This window comes from Piliocolobus tephrosceles, unplaced genomic scaffold (genome assembly GCF_002776525.5).
Source record: "Piliocolobus tephrosceles isolate RC106 unplaced genomic scaffold, ASM277652v3 unscaffolded_27345, whole genome shotgun sequence".
In the NCBI taxonomy this organism is placed as follows: Eukaryota; Metazoa; Chordata; class Mammalia; order Primates; family Cercopithecidae; genus Piliocolobus; species Piliocolobus tephrosceles.
In genome coordinates, this window is record NW_022310249.1 from 1 (window position 1) to 8,577 (window position 8,577).

Genomic DNA, 8,577 nt, shown 5'->3' on the forward strand with positions numbered 1-8,577 from the left:
GGTGCTTCAGTCGCTGCCGTGATTGGTCCAAGAAGGTCGGAGGTCGGGTCTACTGGTTTGACGTGGGTGTAGTGGATCCACGACGCGATGCCTTCTACCTTCAGGGTGGTGGGTGTGGTTAGGAGTACCTGGAGTGGTCCCTTCCACCTGGGTTCTAAGGTCTCTTGTCGGTGTCGCTTAACCAGGACCCAGTCTCCCGGCTGGTACGGATGGGGTGTTGGTGGGGGACCGGTCTCATATAGTTCTTTCAGCTTGGGCCAGATTTCCTGATGAATTTTCTGCAAGGCTTGTAGGGAAAATAAGAGTTCAGAGACATTTTCTGTTTCAGATTTGAGCAGATCACCTTTCAGGCTGGGAACCAGGGGTGGGGGTCTGCCATACATGATTTCATAAGGGGTAAGGCCCAGTCTGTAAGGGGTATTATGGGCCCGGAACAGAGGGTAGGGGAGAAGGACCACCCAGTTAGCGCCAGTCTCCATAGTCAATTTAGTTAAGGTCTCCTTTAAGGTCCGATTCATCCTCTCTACCTGTCCTGAACTTTGGGGCCTGTAAGCACAATGTAATTTCCAATTTGCCCCAAGGATGGAAGCCAAATCCTGACTTACCTTAGCAACGAAGGCCGGCCCATTATCTGACCCTATCTGGACGGGGAAGCCATACCTGGGGAGGATATCTTCCAGAATTTTCTTTGCTACAACCTGAGCAGTCTCCCTTTTGGTCGGGAATGCTTCAATCCACCCTGAAAAAGTATCTACAAAGACAAGTAAGTACCAATAACCGTATTTTCCTGGCTTTATCTCAGTAAAATCTACTTCCTAGTAGATACCGGGCCTAGTTCTCCTGAGCCTTGTTCCCATTGCAGCCTGGGATTGGGGGTAGGCGTTGTTAAGCTGGCAGACTTTGCAATTTGTCACGATGCTGCTGGCCGTCTCGGCTATATGTCTGATTTTGAGCTTGGAGCGTCTGATCAGGTCTATCATCCGCCGGGCACCCAGGTGGGTGGTTCGGTGGATGTGTTCTAACACTTGTTGTCCTAATTTTTCTGGTAGGATGGTTTGGTCATTAGTATCAGTCCACCACCCATTCTGGATCTGTTTCAGGGGAAGTTTGTCGATCCACTGGAGATCTTGTTCTGAATAATCAGGGAGCTATGGCAAGTCCTGGGGGCCCAGATCAGGGAGCTGGAGTGCAAGGAGTTGGCTGGGAGCCTTTGCCACACTCCTTGCAGTTTGGTCTGCCAGAAAGTTGCCTTGAGCAATTGGAGTGGTTGGTTTCTGATGCCCTGGGCAATGTACAATAGCCAATTTTTCTGGTCTCCACAGGGCTGTTAACAGGGCTAGGATCTCTTGCTTGTTTTTTTTATCTCTTTTCCTTCAGCCGTTAGTAACCCTCGCTCCCTGTAAATGGCCCCATGTATGTGCGCTGTAGCAAAAGCATATCGGCTGTCTGTGATACTGTCAGTTTCCTCCCTGCCCCTAGGGTAAGAGCTTGGGTGAGCGCTATCAGTTCGGCCTTCTGGGCCGATGTCCCCGGGGGCAGGGGTTCCGCCCAGATTACCTCAGTCTCTGAAGTCGCTGCTGCTCCAGCGTACCTCTGGCCTTGGTGTATGAAGCTGCTCCCGTCAGTGAACCAGACGAGGTCTGCATCAGGAAGTTGCCGGTCCTGCAGGTCCTCTCGAACTCCGTGCACCTGAGTTAGTATCTCGGTGCAATCATGGAGCAGGGCGTCCAGGTCCGGGTTGGGCAGCAGCGAGGCAGGGTTTAAGGTTGTTGGGGGTAGAAAAGTTATCCTGAGAGGGTTTAGTAGTAGTCCTTGGTAGTGGGTGAGCCGGGCATTACTTATCCATCGATTAGGTGGCTGTTTGAGTACACCCTCGATGGCATGTGGGGTACTGACCCGTAATTCTTGACCCATGACAAGTTTGTCAGCATCTTGTACCATCAGGGCCGTGGCTGCAATCATTCGGAGACAAGGGGGCCACCCGGCAGCCACTGGGTCTAATTTCTTTGACAGGTAGGCAACTAACTGGCCTCTGCCAGGGGCCTAAGTTCTGAGTTAGCACCGCCTTGGCGACACCCTTGCTCTCATCCACATATAAGTGGAAGGGCTTAGTGACGTCAGGTAGTCCCAGTGCAGGTGCAGAGAGTAGGGCGGTTTTGATCTGTTGGAAAGCCAACTCAGCTTCTTCTGTCCAATTAAATGGCTGCTGTCCCCGTGTTGCCTGATATAAGGGTTTAGCCAGCTCTGCAAACCCAGGTATCCATAGTCTACAAAATCCTGCCGACCCCAGGAATTCCCTTACTTGTCAGGTGGATTGTGGCCTTAAATTGCTTTTCCTCTGGAGTATCTCTATTATTGTAAACTCGCTGGGCTATCTGAAGAAGGTCCTGAGGCTGTTTTCCCTCTAAGTCTTCTAATTTCTGGAGTTTCTTTTTAATGTCTGGGGCTGCCTGATTTACAAAAGACATTACAACAGCTGCCTGACTCCCTGGGGCCTCTGGGTCTATGGAGGTGTACTGTCTAAAAGCTTCCATTAATCTTTCTAAGTAGGTAGCTGGGCTTTCTGTCTTTCCCTGCAGAACAGAGTATACTTGAGCCAAATTAGTGGGCTTGCGAGCAGCTGCCCGGAGACCCGCCATTAGAGTCTGGTGATAAAGGTGTAGCCGTCCCCTACCTTCTGCTGTGTTGTAGTCCCACGCTGGCCTGGTCAGAGGAAAAGTCGCGTTTATGAGGTCGGGGTTGGCAGTCAGTTGACTGTCGTCCCCCGGGAGCAGCTTTCTAGCTTCTACCTGTATTCTCTCTTGCTCCTCCGTTGTGAACAAGATTCGGAGGAGCTGCTGACAATCATCCCAAGTGGGCTGGTGGGTGAACATGACACTATCCAGTAAAGCCATTAAATCTTTGGCATTGTCTGAAAACCAGGCACTCTGAGTCTTCCAGTTATACAGATCACTGGTGGAGAATGGCCAGTACTGGAGTCTGGGAATTCCCGTGTCATCTGGGGGTCCTATTTCCCGAAGGGGTAGAGCCACTGTGGAGTCAGGCGGCTGGGGGGGCTAGCCCGCAAAGTGCGCCCTCGCGTCCGCCCCGCCGGCCCTTCAGAGTTACTTTCACTTTCAGCGGTCCGGGTGCGCCGGCCGCCTCCCGTCCGCCTGCTCCCTCCTGCGGCTCAGCCCAGGGGGCTGGGGCCTGGGGTCCGGAGGGATACGGAGGGGGTCCTGTGGACAGTGGGTCCCCACTATCAGGTAGAACAGGATGGGGGGGCAGTCGGTTGCTTGGATTTTAGCGGCCGAGCAACCAGTGCCTTACAGTGTTCAGGGTCTAATTGGAAAGGGGGCAGCCAAGGGGGCGGGTTCTCAGCTAGGTCCTGCCATATGAGGATATATGGGATATGATCCGGGTGGCCAGCACGCCCTGGTAGGAAAACCTTGGACTTGACTCTAGTGATGACAGGAAGGTGGAATGTCTCTTCGGGTGGCCACCCTACATTAAAGGCAGGCCATTCAGAGTGGCATAGAGTAATTAGCTTTCCCTTCCTGATCTCCATACTAAGATCATGGCCCCTTGCTCTAACATCCTTGAAATTACTTGTAAGGAGAGATAGGGGAGTGCTCTGGGTATTACCCATCCTGTGATAATTTATAGTCTCTTCCTGTAAAAGAATATGGGTTAGAATTCCTGTAAAGGAAATCTGGCATATTAATAATATCTAGCCACAAGCGTGCTCCGGCAGCCCAGGTCAGAATCAGTTCAGATAAAAATCTAGATCAGACAAGAGCCAGGGGACGTCTCCCACTGGTCTCCGCTGGCTGTCCTATAGCGTGTCTGCCAGGACTGCATCAGCTTCAGTTTCAGACCTCGCGAGTCACAGATACGGGTTCAGAACAGACACAGACAGACAAACAGAGATGAGCCGGCTCACCTATCAGCAGATCGATCCTAGTAGATCCGTTGACCAGGGGTCTGGTGGGCTTGGGGAATCCCAGACCAGCCCCCAGATGTTATGCCCAGACCGTTTATTCCCCAAAGAAGACCACCAGAGTCCAGAGTCAAAGCCAAGCGGCAAGGATCTTTACTGCAAGTTCGAACTTGGTCCCTCCGCTTCACAGCTTGCAAGAGGGCCCCAAACAATGCGTGCACTTGCTTTTTATAGCCCGATGTAAACAGGACTTGTAAGGTTACAGAGGAACAAGGGATTTCTCTAGGTTACAGCATTACAATTGGTTAACATTTTAAGTTATACATTTAACAGTTTTCTATTGGTTCCTGCGCTTTCAGTAAAACCACAAACGGCTGTGTCCTTATCGGGGATTTTCCAGGTGGTGTTTTTCTAAAGTTGAGATATATGGTAGTCTCTGAGTTGAGAAATGTGTTTGTACTGGGCTCAGGAAGTTGAGATGCTGTTAATCTGTGACTCTACCCCCAATCTTGTCCTTGCTAGAGACATCGCTGTGGTAATTAAGGTTTAAAGGATTTTGGGCTATAAGGAATGTGCTTTGTTAGGCAAATGCTTAAAGCCTGCTTGTGGTTGAAGGTCAGTACCATTCTCCTAAATCTCAGCAAAAGAAAAACATCTGTCTCCCGCCCATCCCTGGGCAAATGGAACATCTCCAGGCATCTGTATGTCTTACTGCTGATTCACTCCCTCATCTTCTGAGCAACAACTACCGAGGGAACTCAGAGACCGGTGCCAGTGTGGGTCCTCTGTAAGCATGGCACTGGTCCCCTGGGCCCCGCCTTTCTCTCTCTATATTTTTTCTCTGTGTCTTTATTTCTTTCATTCCCCCCTTTTCTCAGGTACCTCTAGAGCCAATCTTGGGTCTTATAAGTCTGATTCTGTTTCAGCATTTACAGGTTGGTATTGGGCTCTGAGGACCATGAGCTGTACGGTGTCAAACCTCTCCCTGACAAACTGCAAAATTCTGTTAACAACACAAGGTCCTACGGTAAGCAGAAATAGTAGACTTAGCAGGGGTCCAAGGAAGGGGGCTAACAGGGAAAACATAGAGGAATTCCAGCAGTTATGCAAGTTGGTCTGCAGCTGAAGCAAACTGCCATTTTTTTACTTCTATGCTTAACTTGCATAACTGCTGGACCCAGTTCTCTACAAGCCCTGATTCATTTATGTAGAAACAACAGTCTTCCTTTAGGAACATACATGTACCACCTTTTTCAGCAGTGAGTAGATCTAGGGCCCTCCGGTTCTGCAAGGTTACCTGAGCTAGGGATGTGAGCTGTCGCTGAAGGGAGGCAAGGGACTCAGCTGACTCCTCCATAGCAACGGCAAATTGTTGGTACAACTTGTTGCTTTCTATGAGGGTGTGACCTAGGACTCCCCCCGCCAGTCCGGCCGCAATGAGGGATGAGGTGAGGGAGATTCCCGCAATGAGGGGGAGAAATATGGCTCGAGCAGGTCTCGGTCTAGGGGCTGGGTGAATAGCAGTACTAGTCCAGTTACCTGTGTGCCCCAGGAACTCGCCGGCAGTTAGTAGAGTTAACCGGGGAACTAATGTGACAGGAAGACACAGTAGGTCGGTAACAGAGGGACCAGATAGGTTCTTAGATAATGTTCCATTACACCAAAAGAATATGCCCGGCGGAGCCCTTAGGGTGGTACTAGGGGGCGTGGCAGTGATGTTGCAGAGGCTGGAGTTAGTGCCTGAAAAACAGTAGGGAAACTTTTCCTGACTGGGATTCAGGTACAGTGGCACATTAGGAATAGGGGCATATGAGAGATTCTGGAGGTTGTTAGCTTGGGTAGAGGTAGAGGATCCCCATGGCAGAGGGACAGTGGTTAGCGGCGGACGCCCTAGGGTGGCACACAGAAAGCAGCCAGACAAGCTGTGAAGTCCTGTAAGGTTAGCAAGCTCTATTCCTTCCTGTAACAATTCTAACCAGGAAAAGGGACGTAGATTTTGCGTCAACCTGCTTTCCTGTCATTGGATTTCTCCATGAACGAGAGGCCTCACCTGGACTAGGCCACGCCACAGATAGAGATGGCTACTAGGCCATGTGGATGAGGACGAGTAATATATGGCCTCATACTGGGCGTGGTCCAGTGTGAGTTCCATGGGTCTTTAACTATCCAAGTATAAATTTTATCCTCACCTCTATAAAAGTTTTTTTCCCGGTTCCACCCAATTCCTAGGGGAATGCATTTTACAATAGCTGTACGGGCAGCCCGCGTTTTGGTGCCACCAATAGTGTTTACAATTGTATTCAGTCTGATCAAACTCAAAACATATAATGGGGTATCGTGACAACGTCCTAGTGAAATTTAGTAAAATTGGGCCGCTGCACCATGAGGAGGGGCAACCAGCACTGGCCAATAATTTCCCAGGCTTATGAGGTTGCCCAGGGTGGGTTTGGTTTTTATAAAGCCAGAATCTCCAGACAAAGGGGTTAGGAACTGGTTTTGTGTTTGCCCCAGCAGCCACTAGGGCGACTAAAGTTAGGGTTAGACTACCTAGCTGCATGTTTGCAGTGAGCTATGCTGCCGGCGCAGGGTGAGTTTTAAGGGATTGTTCTTAGCTCTGTCCACAGTCCACGTGGCTGGTGCTTCAGTCGCTGCCGTGATTGGTCCAAGAAGGTCGGAGGTCGGGTCTACTGGTTTGACGTGGGTGTAGTGGATCCACGACGCGATGCCTTCTACCTTCAGGGTGGTGGGTGTGGTTAGGAGTACCTGGAGTGGTCCCTTCCACCTGGGTTCTAAGGTCTCTTGTCGGTGTCGCTTAACCAGGACCCAGTCTCCCGGCTGGTACGGATGGGGTGTTGGTGGGGGACCGGTCTCATATAGTTCTTTCAGCTTGGGCCAGATTTCCTGATGAATTTTCTGCAAGGCTTGTAGGGAAAATAAGAGTTCAGAGACATTTTCTGTTTCAGATTTGAGCAGATCACCTTTCAGGCTGGGAACCAGGGGTGGGGGTCTGCCATACATGATTTCATAAGGGGTAAGGCCCAGTCTGTAAGGGGTATTATGGGCCCGGAACAGAGGGTAGGGGAGAAGGACCACCCAGTTAGCGCCAGTCTCCATAGTCAATTTAGTTAAGGTCTCCTTTAAGGTCCGATTCATCCTCTCTACCTGTCCTGAACTTTGGGGCCTGTAAGCACAATGTAATTTCCAATTTGCCCCAAGGATGGAAGCCAAATCCTGACTTACCTTAGCAACGAAGGCCGGCCCATTATCTGACCCTATCTGGACGGGGAAGCCATACCTGGGGAGGATATCTTCCAGAATTTTCTTTGCTACAACCTGAGCAGTCTCCCTTTTGGTCGGGAATGCTTCAATCCACCCTGAAAAAGTATCTACAAAGACAAGTAAGTACCAATAACCGTATTTTCCTGGCTTTATCTCAGTAAAATCTACTTCCTAGTAGATACCGGGCCTAGTTCTCCTGAGCCTTGTTCCCATTGCAGCCTGGGATTGGGGGTAGGCGTTGTTAAGCTGGCAGACTTTGCAATTTGTCACGATGCTGCTGGCCGTCTCGGCTATATGTCTGATTTTGAGCTTGGAGCGTCTGATCAGGTCTATCATCCGCCGGGCACCCAGGTGGGTGGTTCGGTGGATGTGTTCTAACACTTGTTGTCCTAATTTTTCTGGTAGGATGGTTTGGTCATTAGTATCAGTCCACCACCCATTCTGGATCTGTTTCAGGGGAAGTTTGTCGATCCACTGGAGATCTTGTTCTGAATAATCAGGGAGCTATGGCAAGTCCTGGGGGCCCAGATCAGGGAGCTGGAGTGCAAGGAGTTGGCTGGGAGCCTTTGCCACACTCCTTGCAGTTTGGTCTGCCAGAAAGTTGCCTTGAGCAATTGGAGTGGTTGGTTTCTGATGCCCTGGGCAATGTACAATAGCCAATTTTTCTGGTCTCCACAGGGCTGTTAACAGGGCTAGGATCTCTTGCTTGTTTTTTTTATCTCTTTTCCTTCAGCCGTTAGTAACCCTCGCTCCCTGTAAATGGCCCCATGTATGTGCGCTGTAGCAAAAGCATATCGGCTGTCTGTGATACTGTCAGTTTCCTCCCTGCCCCTAGGGTAAGAGCTTGGGTGAGCGCTATCAGTTCGGCCTTCTGGGCCGATGTCCCCGGGGGCAGGGGTTCCGCCCAGATTACCTCAGTCTCTGAAGTCGCTGCTGCTCCAGCGTACCTCTGGCCTTGGTGTATGAAGCTGCTCCCGTCAGTGAACCAGACGAGGTCTGCATCAGGAAGTTGCCGGTCCTGCAGGTCCTCTCGAACTCCGTGCACCTGAGTTAGTATCTCGGTGCAATCATGGAGCAGGGCGTCCAGGTCCGGGTTGGGCAGCAGCGAGGCAGGGTTTAAGGTTGTTGGGGGTAGAAAAGTTATCCTGAGAGGGTTTAGTAGTAGTCCTTGGTAGTGGGTGAGCCGGGCATTACTTATCCATCGATTAGGTGGCTGTTTGAGTACACCCTCGATGGCATGTGGGGTACTGACCCGTAATTCTTGACCCATGACAAGTTTGTCAGCATCTTGTACCATCAGGGCCGTGGCTGCAATCATTCGGAGACAAGGGGGCCACCCGGCAGCCACTGGGTCTAATTTCTTTGACAGGTAGGCAACT

The 8,577-nt window shown here is 50.8% G+C and overlaps 2 long non-coding RNA genes across 4 annotated transcripts; both read right to left on the reverse strand.

Annotated features, from left to right (window-relative positions):
- Nucleotides 1-6: 6 nt before the first annotated feature.
- On the reverse strand, nucleotides 7-4,266 carry LOC113221759. Of its 2 annotated transcripts, none has more exons than XR_003308053.1 (3): nucleotides 1,558-4,266; nucleotides 661-751; nucleotides 7-286 (listed from the first exon to the last, which is right to left on the reverse strand). It is a non-coding gene; the product is annotated as an uncharacterized LOC113221759 (long non-coding RNA). The 2 variants fall into 2 exon arrangements; XR_003308052.1 differs by having other exon boundaries at nucleotides 606-751.
- A 509-nt stretch (nucleotides 4,267-4,775) lies between these two features.
- Nucleotides 4,776-8,571, reverse strand: LOC113221758. Of its 2 annotated transcripts, none has more exons than XR_003308050.1 (2): nucleotides 7,215-8,571; nucleotides 4,776-6,840 (listed from the first exon to the last, which is right to left on the reverse strand). It is a non-coding gene; the product is annotated as an uncharacterized LOC113221758 (long non-coding RNA). The 2 variants fall into 2 exon arrangements; XR_003308049.1 differs by having other exon boundaries at nucleotides 7,160-8,571.
- Nucleotides 8,572-8,577: the final 6 nt, after the last annotated feature.